Consider the following 14,317-nt stretch of genomic DNA (forward strand, 5'->3'; position numbering starts at 1 on the left):
GTACTATTAGTATTTTCTTTGTTATTCACCAGCACTACCTCTGATTTATCCTCAGTCCCTGATTCTTTTTCATCTTATTTTCTAGGGTCTCATTCCTTGATTTCTTAAGGACTTCTAAAAGTCCCTCTGAAGCATCATTTAGGAATGTACATGATTTTTTAAATTTTAAACCCCTTGGTATAATACCTTTATCTGTGTATATCCCCCCAAAAATAATTCCATCTTTTGTCGTAACGCTTTGTTCATAGTTTACTGCAGTAGATTGAGTTTTTTTAGCCGATTTTATAGCTTGTGTTTAAGTCTGTCTTAACGGCCAATAAGAAAACATATACAGGTGTCCCTCGGTTTACAACGGTTCAATATTTTATTATAGAATAACAACCTTTTTTTCAGTCATGTGACTGCTATTGAAAAGCATTGAGAAGCACTGCATTGATTAAAATAGCCAGTAGCTGGAGCTATCCGATTGTGTTGCAGCAAAGACATGCAAGCCAAGCAAGCTAAAATTAATCAGTTTAACCAGAACTGAGAGATCAAGCGGATTTCAAAGGAACAAGATCTTCTGTCTATAAATCAGTCCAGATTGGAATGCATAGAAAGAACGGTTTGCAGAAAAATGCAAGTAAAGTCTGTGTTGTGTGATTATTTTATTAGGTTTATAATGCTGTTTAGCATTTAAAGTCTTCATTTCAAAGCTTTAAAAATAATGTATTAGGTGTTACTTATGACAATTTTGAGAGGGGCCTGGAACCAAACTCCCTCACTTCCTATTGACTTACATTATAAACTGGGTTTCAATTTACAACGGTTTCGATTTACAACCATTCCTTCTGGAACCTAACTCTGGCGTAAACTGAGGGCTACCTGTACAAATGATGTTCTAGGACCATTTTGACTTTGTGATTAATATTGTATTTTCATACAAGATTTTATGTTGATATATTTTATAAAAGTTTGTTATTAAACGCATTTGGAATTCATTTATACATCACTTTAAGGCTGAGATTTATCGATTGCAGGCACTAATATCTACAGAAAGAAATATACCTACACTATATTTTGGAGTTTAATTTGGATACATATCCAATAAATCTAGACCTATATGTGAGTTGAATGTAACAACCAACATTTATGAAAGGCGATTGCTACATCCAGCAGTGGATACTGAATACTAAGTTTCAAATTTTTTTTAAGGTTGATATAATCAATTGATTAACTTTTTAACGCCGTTATGCCGTTCTATTCCGTCATAATTACACTGGGCTTTAAAGCCGTTATGACGGAATAGAACGTCAGAGCCAACGGCTGTCCTGAAGCCTACTGTGCTTCTCAGATTTGATTGCGGTCTGGAGGGCATTCCTAGGGTTATAGGGACGCCCCCCAGACCCGATCCAATAATTGAATTCTCGCGATCGATGTAGACACTTTAACCCCGGCAGGAAAGGGTTAAACGCAGACATATTGAGGCAAATATTTAGGCGATTAAGTTCATTTCAATGTTCTTATAGATTATCCTATAGCTTTATGTTAGCGTCATCTTAAAGGGACACTGTACCCAAAAAATTTCTTTCGTGATTCAGATTGAGCATGAAATTTTAAGCAACTTTCTAATTTACTCCTATTATCAAATTTTCTTATTTCTCTTGGTATCTTTATTTGAAATGCAAGAATGTAAGTTTAGATGCCGGCCCATTTTTGGTAAACAACCTGGGTTGTCCTTGCTGATTGGTGGATAAATTCATCCACCAATAAAAAAGTGCTGTCCAGAGTACTGAAGCCAAAAAAAACTTAGATGCCTTCTTTTTCAAATAATGATAGCAAGAGAACGAAAAAAAATTGATAATAGGAGTAAATTAGAAAGTAGCTTAAAATTGCATGCTCTTTCTGAATTACAATTGAAAATATTTGGGTACAGTGTCCCTTTTACTTGCACACCAGACTCTCCTGCTTCTGCCCTGTGGTGGTCAGTCATCAGTCAAAGCTAAATCATCATGGAACTGCGGTCCGCTGTGTCCAAGGAGCTCTAGGCACGTGTTTCTTCTCCTCTCTTGGAGGTGTATTTTTGAGGTTTATATACTGTGAGGCCTACCTAGTTCAGTAAGTTTTCTGTATGTTGCTGCCTCTCCTGCTCCAGCCCTTCCTGCTCTCTGTGGCTGGTCATCATCCATCAATGGCTAATCCTTAGGGAACTGCTGGCCGCTGTGTCTAAGGGACTCAAGGCACATGGTTATCCTCCTCCCTTGGAGATGTATTTTTAAGGTTTATATACTGTGAAGCCTACCTAGTTCAGTAACTCAGCTGGCTGCTGCTGACTCTCCTGGTCCTGCCCTTTGGTGGTCAATCAGTCAAAGTCAACACATTGTACAAACTGTTGGAAGATGTGTCCAAGGGGCTCTAGCAAATGTTTGTCCTCCTACTCACTTGATGGTGTATTTTTTTTAAGTTTATGTTCTGTGACACCTAGCTATTTCAGTAAGTCTGCTGCTTGCTGCTGCCTTTTCCTGATCCTGCTCAGTGGTGGTCACTATCAGTTAAAGTAAAAAATTGTAGCACACTGTTGGCTGCTGTGTCCAAGGGTCTCTCGCTAAGCATGTGCTTGTCCTCCTCACTTGGAGATATATTTTTGGAGTTTGTGTACTGGAGGCCTACCAAGTTCAGTAACTCTGCTGCCTCTGCCATTCCTGCTTTGTGGTGGTCATTAGTTAAAGTAAAAAAAAACATAGCAAACAATTGGCGGCTGTGTCCAAGGGTCTCTAAGAAAGCATTTGTCCTCTTTCCTTGGAGGTGAATTTTTAAGGTTTGTGTACCGGAGGCCAACCAAGTTCAGTAACTCTGCTGCTGCCACTCCTGCACCTACCCTTCCTGCTCCGTGGTAGTCATTCTTCAATACCAAATCCTCGGAGAACTGCTGGTCACTGTGTCCAAAGAACTCTAAACATGTTTATCCTCCTACGTTGGAGGTGTATTTTTGAGTTTTATGTACTACAATCAGATGTCTATCTAGTTCAGTAACTCTACTGCCTTCTAGTGCTGCATCTCCTGCTACTGTTCTTCTCTGAATTGAATCTCCAAGGATAACTAGCTACAAGCTTGTTATGGAGCAGGTATGTGAGAAAGTGAGGATGTGGGTACTTTAGCATGACTGATTTGAAAAAAGAAAGAGAATTGAGGGGGAAAAAAAGTAAGCTTGTACGGAAAGGTTGAAGTGGTAGGAAGTGAAAAGTTAGAAGGGGAGACAATAGGGGGGTGATAAAAAGATAGTACTAGTGAATAATTGGTATTTACTGTAATCAGAGTTGTAACAGCAGCAAAAATTTGTTTATGATGAATATTTCAGAATGAATATTCTGAAAAAAAACTTTTTTTCAGAATATTCATCTACTACACTATTCATTTAGTTTAAAGGAACAGTCTAGTCCAAAATAAACTTTCATGATTCAGATAGGGCATGCAATTTTAAACAATTTTCCAATTTATTTTTATCACCAATTTTGCTTTATTCTCTTGGTATTCTTAGTTGAAAGCTAAACCTAGGAGGTTCATATGCTAATTTCTAAGCCCTTGAAGGCTGCCTCTTCTCTCATGGCATTTTGATAGTTTTTCACCACTAGAAGGTGTTTGTTCATGTGTGTCATATAGATAACACTGTGCTCATGCACGTGGAGTTCCTAGGAGCCAGCACTGCTAATGCTAAAATGCAAGTCTGTCAAAAGAACTGAAATAAGGGGGCAGTTTGCAGAGGCTTAGATACAAGATAATCAAAGAGGTAAAAAGTGTATTTATATAACTCTGTTGGTTATGCAAAACTAGGGAGTGGTAATAAAGGGATTATCTATCTTTTAAAACAATAACAATTCTGGTATAGACTGTCCCTTTAAATAAAAACAAATACTGGATATACAGAGAACATTTGCATTAGTTTTCGTTAAGCGAATATAAATGTTCCTTTGCTACAGGTGAAAAAGTTCACCTGTAGCCTTATACTTATCCTCTAGCCTGCTTTTGAGCCTTGCTTATCCTAACCCTGCTTCAGCGCTCTGGGCTGCGCTAATAGGAGGCTTAGTGCGGCGGATCCCAGAGCATGCCCTAAATTACCTTATTCTGTAACGCAGGCTCTACAATCAATTAAGCTAAGCCTCCTATTAGCCTTGCCCAAATTAAATTCCGACTACCTAAACTGGCCGAAATGTCTCAACTGAATCTGTCGAACAAACCAAATATTTTGTCCGTCCACACGTTTAGTCTAGAATACAGGTAACAGGAAATTACATTTCTTTGAAAACTAAAAATTACCACAATCTTACTAGTAGCATGAACCAAATATTCTACCACCTACTATGTTAAATAAGATAGTTTACCTTAATACAATTAGAAGATACTATACTATATGCAATAAAATAATGAAATAAATGCTCCAAATTCAATCTGAAATCACTGGGAGTCAAATTTTTGGAAGACAAAATAAATTTGTGGTGACAAATATCTCCACATAGCCCAAGAAGGATTATACCAAGAATATACTTTACAAAATATACAAATTTAAATTTTCAAACAGGAATGCTTAAAGAGACAGTCAACACCAGAATTATTGTTGTTTTAAAAGATAGATAATCCCTTAATTACCCATTCCCCTGTTTGTATAACTAACTCAGTTATAATAATACATGTTTACCGCTGTAATTACCTTGTATCTAAGCCTCTGCAGTCTGCCCCCTTATTTCAGTTCTTTTGACAGACATGAATTTTAGCCAATCAGTGCTCACTCCTCGGTAAATTCACATGCATAAGCTCAATGTTATCTATATGAAACACATGAACTAACGCCCTCTAGTGGTAAAAAAAAACCTGTCAAAATGCATTTGGATTAGAGGCGGCCTTTAAGGTCTAAGAAATTAGCATATGAACCGCCTAGGTTTAGCTTTCAACTAAGAATACCCAAGAACAAAGCAAAATTGCTGATAAAAGTAAATTGGAAAGTTGTTTAAAACTACATGCCCTGATTGAATCATGAAAGATTTTTTTTGGACTTGACTGTCCCTTTAAGTGGTGTAATACTAGACTTTAGCGCACAAATCAATTTGTGTAATTCCAATCTAGAGTTACATAACACAAAGTTGTAAGGAATTTTTATTGCATTTTTTTTTTTTTTTACATTCCATGTTAAAAAAACAACTCAGAAGTTAATCTTGACAACAATTTATTTGTGTGACAGCTCTAAGTATGTAACATAAGATTGTTTAGAATCTTAATCATAAAGAGATATGAAGATTGCCTATGTGATGTACAGCAGTGAAGTTCAAATAAATTAGAAGCATTTTTGCATAAAACATATTAAAAGTTATGAATGCAAGAGTGATATTTTTACCATGCATGCTTCAAGTAGGGCTGTGGGATATGCCCACACTTTTGTTGGGTGGATCATGAACACTTGCAGCATACAGCAGTTCATATGCACACTTAGGGCCAGATTACGAGAGGGGCGCTAAATTACGCGCAAGCGATATCAGGTGTATCGCAGCTGTTTGCGCTCGATAGATGTAGCACTCGTATTTACAAGTAAACGCAATCACTTGAGCGCAATTAAATTTAACGTGCTTCGGGATAGTGCAACCTCTGGTTACATAAAAGTGTCACAAAACACATCATAAATACATTACAAAGTACATTTACACTAATAATAACACAATGGAATAAATATTATTAAAAGAAAATTGCACAAAAAAGTTATAAGGGCTCAAAGATATGAGTTTTCACGTGTTAGAATTTTAACTATGTATTTAAAAGGAACATGCCGGGCAAAATTTGAAAATATACGATTAGCAAAAATGCTTCTAATAATAGGTATAGCCATTTCAAAAGTGCACAAGCATTTTAAACACACCACTTGCCAGAGAGTTTTTACCATCTGGTAATGACTCAATTTGTTAACGGCTGTCATAATACAAGCCTTGTGCTCTGAGCAGCTGCAGTATTTAATATGCTGGTGCACTGAGAATATCTAGCTATGCTTCACATGCAGAAATTAAATGTTCACACTAAAACAGTGATCATTTTTACTAGAAGCATTTTGCCAATACATGTATATGTTTCTATTCAAAGATGTCATTCATCCATGTGCATTTAAATTTTGACCAGAATGTCCCTTTAATGTAAATATTTTAGATTCCAAAGTTCTTCACATAGGGGAATATGTTCTATGTATTTATAAATATGTATTATAATAATATATTATAATATATATATATATTAATAATAATATATAGCTATACCTATATATAATCATAGAGATACAGGTATACCTCACTTTACAGCGCTTCACTTTACAGCGATTCGCTTATACAGCACTTTGTGGAGCTGAAGTTCAATCTCCAAGGATTATGAAATAGTGCTGTAATCATTGTGAGTTTGCAAGAAAAGTGACTGGCACCATTTTGTTATGCGCAGTTCACAGCTTTACAGTGCAATCTGTGTCTCAGTGCTATAGTTTGGCAAATTGTACTACAGTAATTGTCACTATTTTACAAGCCCTATTGCGCCCCTAATATATGTTAGTTCAAAGATGTTTTCAAGTTTTTAAACACACTGGCAAGTGGAAAGAAGGCTAAAACTGCCTTGTTTCACTAAGGCGGTTTTCACTTTACAGCGGGGCTCCGGTCCCTAACCCGCTGTATGAGCGGGGTATACCTGTATAGAGATTATATATATATATATATATATATATATATATATATATATATATATATATAGTGCACCAAAATACAATCAGAAATATGTAGAAATATGTATTTATGCATAAATAGAATATATTCTTCTGTGTGAAGAACATTGGAATGTGAAATATTCATATTTTCATGTCGGGTTAGCACACTTGAGAATATGCGATTGGGTTTGCTTGTGAGTAGGGTGTTAGTTTTTTTTTCAACTCTGTTTGCCCTATTGACTTCTATGGGGAGGGGGATACGTTAACGGGGGGGGGGGGGCACGATATTCAAAGTTTGTCTTTTTATGGGTGTCAGGTTAATGTGAGCAAAAACATTTTACTTTCAACTTGTAATACGAACGGTGCCCGTTGCGTGCAAAAAGCTTACTTCAAGCGGAGTTAGCGCGCGAGCGGGAGTGATAAATAGCTCTTCACTCGTAAATTCAATTGCACTCAAGTGATTGTATATATATTTATATACAAAAGTATATAATGCATAGTTAGGAACATCAAATACCACTTTTCCTTTCCCTCAACTGGATTATGTTTATTCCTCAATTTATGTATGCTTTTGTCAAAAAAAAAAAGAAAGAAATTTTTAAAGGGAAAGTCAAGTCAAAATTAAACATGCATGATTCAGATAGGGGACGCAATTTTAAACAACTTATTACTTTTAGCAGCAAATTTGCTTTGTTCTTTTGGAATTCTTTGATAAAAGTTAAACCTAGGAATGAACACTAATTTGGCTAAAATGCTTGTCTGTCATAAGAACTGAGATAAGGGGGCAGTTTGCAGAGGCTTAGATACACGGTAATCACAGATGTAAAAAGTATATTTTAATATAAAACATTTAATTATGCATAACAAAACAACTTTACAATTTATTTTCATTACTTATATTGCCCCTAAAACTAAAAATGTAGTATTTTCTAATTCTCAAACCCGGAAATGCACCCTGTTGACTTATCAAGGCTAATGCTGCTACATATCTTTCCATAAGCGTCTTTAACTGATAACTACAAAACAATGCACTTTATACTAACAATATGATCATGGTTAGCCTTGTTGTCTGCAGATTAAAGCAGAGATTGGCTACTCCAAAGGCAGAAAGTGGGTGGAGTTTGGCTATTGAAAAACAATTGCAGTATATAGGATATTAATTTTACAAATGTATAGACTTGGCTGATGTGCTAAATGTCTTGTAAGTACAAGGTGTTTACTGTCCCTTTATCAAGCACATTGAAGATTTTCAGGTGGGGCATTGCTAGACATTACATTGTTAAAGTGAACCACTAACCCACTAGGATAAGGGGGCCCAAACCTTTTTGTATAGTGGGACAGCCCCGTATAGTGGAATTGGTTGGGGGCCATATTACATTATATTCACACTTATGTGAAAGATAATAATTAAAATTGAAGGGCCATGAAACCAAAGCATTTCCTTTTGTGATTCAGATAGAGCATGACATTTTTTTTTCAATTTACATATGTAATTCATTCTCTTTGTATCCTTTTTTTGAAAGAGCAGCTATATACTATTGGGAGCTAGCTGAAAACATCTGGTGAACCAATGTGCAGCCACCACTCACCAGCTAGCTTCCAGTCCCAAGGCAGAACATGCTGTGATCTGAGATGTCATTGCAGAAAATGCAGCATGTCTGTAGAAAGAATAGGACACAGGAACTGTTAGCTGTTTTGCTTTGCAATGCTGCTGCACTCAGTAAGTTTTCATTAACACAGTGCGACCATAGTGAAGCGCTGCTGAAGAGAATAGTCAAATATTGAGCAGTACTGGTTCACAAGGATTTTTTTTAACTCCGCCCCCTTGTCTTACCTCGTCTGCAAAGCTGTGATTCCTGAATATGACATTCTTGTGAACAATGCACCTTTTTTATTACTACATTGTTACCTTATAATTATATGATAGACAAGGAGCAAAGGAAACACATTTATTCAACAGACATTTTAAAAACTTCAAGTCTTGTTTTTTTTTCTCTGCAGCTAATTTGCAATGAGATTTTCAGCTGCAATATATATTATAGAACTTTACAAATTGCTTTATTCTCCAGTTAATCAACCCCCTGCAATTGAGTTGGTGCTTCAGTGCATCTGCCTAATACAAAATTGAATTTCGTTTCAAAATTACCTGCAGAAAAATTTTCACTAAAAAAGGATCTCATTGCAGAAAGTGAAACAAAGTTCTGCCTCTGGGTCTCCCAGTAATGCATTGCTGACCCTGAGCCTACATAGGTATTCTTTTCAACTAGGCCTACCAAGAGAATTAAGCAAATTACATAATAGAAGTGAATTTGAAAGTTCTTTAAAACCACATGCGCTATCTGAATCATGGAAGAAAAACAATTGTGTTTGATATCCCTTTAAGCCTATATTGTAATCACATCTTTAGTTAAAAAAATATACATAAGCAATTAGTTACTACTAATTATTTTAACTGTATACAGTGTACTCTACTTAAATTTACAAAATTTGCTTAAAGTGATGGCAAAGTCTGTCACAAAACGTTATTACAGTATATCGCCAACGTGGGCTTCTCTATTTTCAGATATTTTGGCTGCCGGCTGCCTCTCCTAGAAAGTTTTTTTTTTTAATTAGTGGTAGGTGGGCAAGTAAGCAGTAGGCAGGGCAGTACTGCAAGGAAAGCAGGGTTAGAGTTTGCTGCTGTATAAAGAAAACAGAGCATTTTGAAAGATAAGGTTAATAAATGTCACCTACATTGGTGATATGCGTTTTTATTTTTTACAGCATTTCCCATCACATTAATGACTGAATCTGAAGCGTGGAACTACTTTTTTTAACAACAAATTCCTGATTTTAGTTTTCTGCTCAATGATGCTAAGGGCCATTTAAACCCCCTAGGGCAGCCAGATGTGGCCAGCTGAATGCTTTAGGGCAAATACTACAGCTTAAACCAAGTCAGTATTAAACCAAGCCTGGAATTTTCATGTCATACAGCAACAGTAATACAGGAAGCAGTCTTGAAATTTTAGCCCTTTTTTAAGTATTCATACTGCTCTTTTATTTAGTTATCACAGACTATATTGTTCTTAGAATGCATTATAAATACTGACTGAAACACCTGGCCCACAGTTTCCTGTTTTAGTTTTTTTTTTTTATATACTTAAAGGGACAATAAACCCAATTTTTTTCTTTCATGATTCAGACAGAGAATACCATTTTAAACAACTTTCTAATTTACTTCCATTATCTAATTTGCTTCATTCTCTTGATATTCTTTCCTGAAAAGCATATCTAGATAGGATCAGTAGCTTCTGATTGGTGGCTGCACATAGATGCCTCATGTGCTTGGCTCACCAATGTGCATTGCTATTTCTTTAACACATGATATCTAAAGATTGCAGCAAATTAGATAATAGAAGTAAATTGGAATGTTGTTTAAAATTGTATTCTCTGTCTGAATCATGAAAGAAAATTTTAGGGTTTAGTGGCCCTTTAAGAACAATAATATTATAAGCAAACTAGATCTTTTTGTAATTAATGTTAGACTCACTTTTTCTTAATGTTTATGTATGTCGCTCACGATTCAGATAACCTTTGGCAGAAGAGGCCTGACACTTCATGGTATGTAGTAAAGTGTAAAAGTACTTTGGAAAGTTTATAGAACTAAGCAAATGTTGAACCTTATTAGCTGTTAAAAACAAAATTTATGCTTACCTGATAAATGTATTTCTTTCTTGACACGGTGAGTCCACGGAATCATCAATTACTGTTGGGAATATCACTCCTGGCCAGCAGAAGGAGGCAAAGAGCACCACAGCAAAGCTGTTAAGCATCACTTCCCTTCCCACAACCCCCAGTCATTCGACCAAAGGAAAAGGAGAGAAAGGAAATAACACAAGGAATAAATGTGCCTGAGGTTTATATAAAAAAACTGTCTGAAAAACAGGGAGGGTCGTGGACTCATCATGTCAAGAAATAAAGAAATTTATCAGGTAAGCATACATTTTGTTTTCTTTCTTAAGACACAGTGAGTCCACGGAATCATCAATTACTGTTGGGAATCAATACCCAAGCTAGACACAGATGATTAGGGAGGGACAAGACAGGTAACCTAAACAGAAGGCACCACAGCTTGAAGAACCTTTCTCCCGAAAGAACCTCAGTCAAGGCAAAATAATCCAATTTGTAAAATTTTGATAGGGAATGCAGAGAAGACCAAGTTCAGCCTTGCAAATCCATTCTACAGAAGCTTCATTTTTGAAAACCCAAGAAGAGACAGCCCTAGTGAAATGAGCTGTAATTCTCTCAGGAGACTGCTGCCCAGCAGTCTCATAAGCAAAACCAATTATACTTCTTAACCAGAGGGAAAGAGAAGTAACAGAAGCTTTCTGACCCTTACGTTTCCCAGAGAAACAAACAAACAGGAAAGCAGACTGGAGAAAATCCTTAGTCGAATGTAAATAAAATTGTACAGCACGCACAATCACCAAGTTGTGCAACAAACGTTCTTCATAAAAGAAGAACTACGACAAAGAGAAGGAACAACAATTTCCTGATTTAAATTTACTTTAGAGAGGAACCTAACTTAGTACAAAGGACTGTCTCATCGGCATGAAAGATAAGATAAGGCAAATCACACTGCAAAGCTGAGAGTTCAGACACTCTCCGAGCAGAAGCGATAGCAAAAATAAACAAAACCTTCCAAGATAACCATTAATATCTATGAAATGCAATGGCTCAAACATAGCTTGCTGCAAAACTTTAAGAACAATAGTTAAGGCTCACAGGAGGAGCAACAGACTTAAACACAGGCCTGATTCTGACCAAGGCCTGACAAAAAATTTGCACATCTGGCACGTCCGCCAGACGCTTATGCAGTAAGAAAAGAAAATGCAAAAATCTGACCGTTCAGAGAACTGACTGACAAAACTCCAGACCTTCCCGCAAAAAGGGCAAAATACTAAGAATCCTGACCCTACTCCTAGAGTAGCCTACGGATTCACACCATAAAGACATTTACGCCATATCTTATGGTAAATGTTTCAAGAAAAAGTCTACAAGTCAGAAACCTGGTCTCAAAGACCGACTCAGAAACCCATGCTTAAACCGAACTAAGTGTCCAATCTCCAAGCAGTCAGCTTCGAGAAATGATATTTGGGAGAAGGAAAAGACCCTCAATTAGAAGGTCCTTCCTCAGAAGAAATCTCCAAGGTAAGATAGACGATATCTCCGCTAGGTCTGCCTACCCAATCCTGCAAGGCCACGCAGGAGCCATCGTAGTTACTGATGCTCTCTCCTGTTTGACACAAGCAATAACTCGTGAAAGGAAGCAAACAGAGGAAACGGAGATGCCAGATTGAAATACCAGGAAACACTACCAGAACATCTATTGGAATGGTCTGCGGATCACTAGATCTTGAACCGTATCTTGGAAGCTTGGCGTTTTGCGGAAACGCTCTCAAAAGCCCATTCCAGGAACCCAACATGTAAAGGTTTACCCGGAGAGCACCTCCGGATGGAAAATCCCACTCCCCGGATGAAATATCTGTCTGTTCAGAAATCCGATTCCCAGTTGTCCACCCCTGGAAAGTGGATGATAAACAACAATCGTGAGCTCCCGCTCACAGACAATCCAAGTCACCTCCTATGACTAAGAAACTTTGAGTCCCTCTGGATTAAATAACATCCATGCACCGCATAGTTAAGACTGTAGGTTTAATACAGTGCTTTAGACAGCACGGCCACTGAGAAGACCTAATCCGACTGGAGCCAAGTTAAAGGGACACCGAACCAAAAAAATTTATTTTGCGATTCAGATAGAACATGCAATTTTAAGCAACTTTCTAATTTACTCCTATTATCAATTTTTCTTTGTTCTCTTGCTATCTCTATTTGAAAAAGAAGGCTTTTAAGCTAATGAGCCAGCCAATTTTGGTTAAGACCTGGACAACACTTGTTTATTGGTGGGTGAATTTATCCACCAATCAGCAAGAACAACCCAGGTTGTTCACCAAAAATGGGCCGGCATCTAAACTTACATTCTTGCTTTTCAAATAAAGATACCAAGAGAATGAAGAAAAATTGATAATAGGAAAAAATTAGAAAGTTGCTTAAAATTGCATGCTCTATACAAATCACAAAATAAAAAATTAGGGTTCGGTGTCCCTTTAAAGACAACTGAGGCCAAGCCCTCAGAACAATGCAAATCTCTTTCAACTCCAAGATGTTAAGGAGGAAGGCAGACACTTCCATGCCTTAAATGAGTCCCAGACTGCTTCCCAGCCCAGTAGGCTGGCGTCCGTGATCACATCACCCAGGAATGTCTCAAGAAGCACGCGCCCTGAGACAGATACTCCTGAAAAACCACCATGGAAGAAAATCTCTTGATGATTGATTTAGATCTATCTCCCGAGACAGATCCGAAAGATCTCCATTGTATGGAAAATAGCACAAAGGGAATGATGTCCATGGAAACCATCAGAACAATTCCCTCCATACATAGAGTAACTGAAAAGTGAAGAGAAAATCAACTGCAGCTAGATTCAAAATCTCAACCCTCTGATTGCAAGATGGTTAAGCTATCAACCGGACCATTAGAGCTTGCTGTTGACTGGACCGAAGACATCAGAGAGAGGAAAAGGAATAAATCCTTGAGTAGCTGACCTTTGATAGAATCTTCTCCAAGATAGAGAATCTATTAAGGTCCTCCAAAAGAAATCACCCTTGTGAATGGAACAAGGGAACTCTTTTCCAGATTAATTTTTGAAATATATAGACGGTCATGTATGCAAAACAAACATGCCGAGCTGGATTCAAACTCACAACCTTCACTGCATCTGAGCTAACCACTAGGCAAGAGAGAATGCTCGAAGAAAGGAGAACACCTAAACTATATATTGTCCAGAAAAGCACCATTGCCATACCCCAAGACCCAAAAGTATTTCTAGGATGATGAGACTCAAACTTGAGAAGATCCCGAATCATCGGAGCAATAAATACACATCCTTCAGGTCTATGTTCGTTATGGACAGGCCCTCTTGATCCAAAGGATAAGAATGCTGCTTTGAAGGTCAGACCCTGAAAAACTTGAAGTAAAAACCTGGATCCTGTTTCTAGACTGGGACTGGAACTAAGGGAAAATCTTAGATTGGACCAAGATTGGTTGTCTTCCAAAAGACATGACTGACCTTGTAGAAAGAGGAAAAAGGAAAACTCTCCTTTATTCTTACTCTCTTGACGTGAGGTAGAAAAATCTTCCTGTAAATTCAGAGGATAAATCAGTCAAACCAAATCCAAAAAAGGTCTCACCCTTGAAAGGAAACATAAAATGAACTATAAAGCCTAGGCTTTACCACAGGTAGGCTTCTCACCTGACTAAGCTATCAGCCACAATGCCCAGCGGGCTAGCATAGAAAGCCTAATAAGGCAAGGCATTGCTTTGACAGAACAATTAAACCTCCTATCCATGGACCCGTAAAGGTCTAGGCACGTAAAAACACTTCCTCATAGGAAGGAACATAGAAATGATAGAAATCACAAAACTTTCAAAGGTTGACAACGACAGGGGTATCAATGTCGTCCAAGTAGCCAAAACCTCCTTTAACAGTCCACAAGGTATTCCAGCATACATCTGAAGGA

The sequence above is a fragment of the Bombina bombina genome, chromosome 3 (genome assembly GCF_027579735.1).
Source record: "Bombina bombina isolate aBomBom1 chromosome 3, aBomBom1.pri, whole genome shotgun sequence".
In the NCBI taxonomy this organism is placed as follows: domain Eukaryota; kingdom Metazoa; phylum Chordata; class Amphibia; order Anura; family Bombinatoridae; genus Bombina; species Bombina bombina.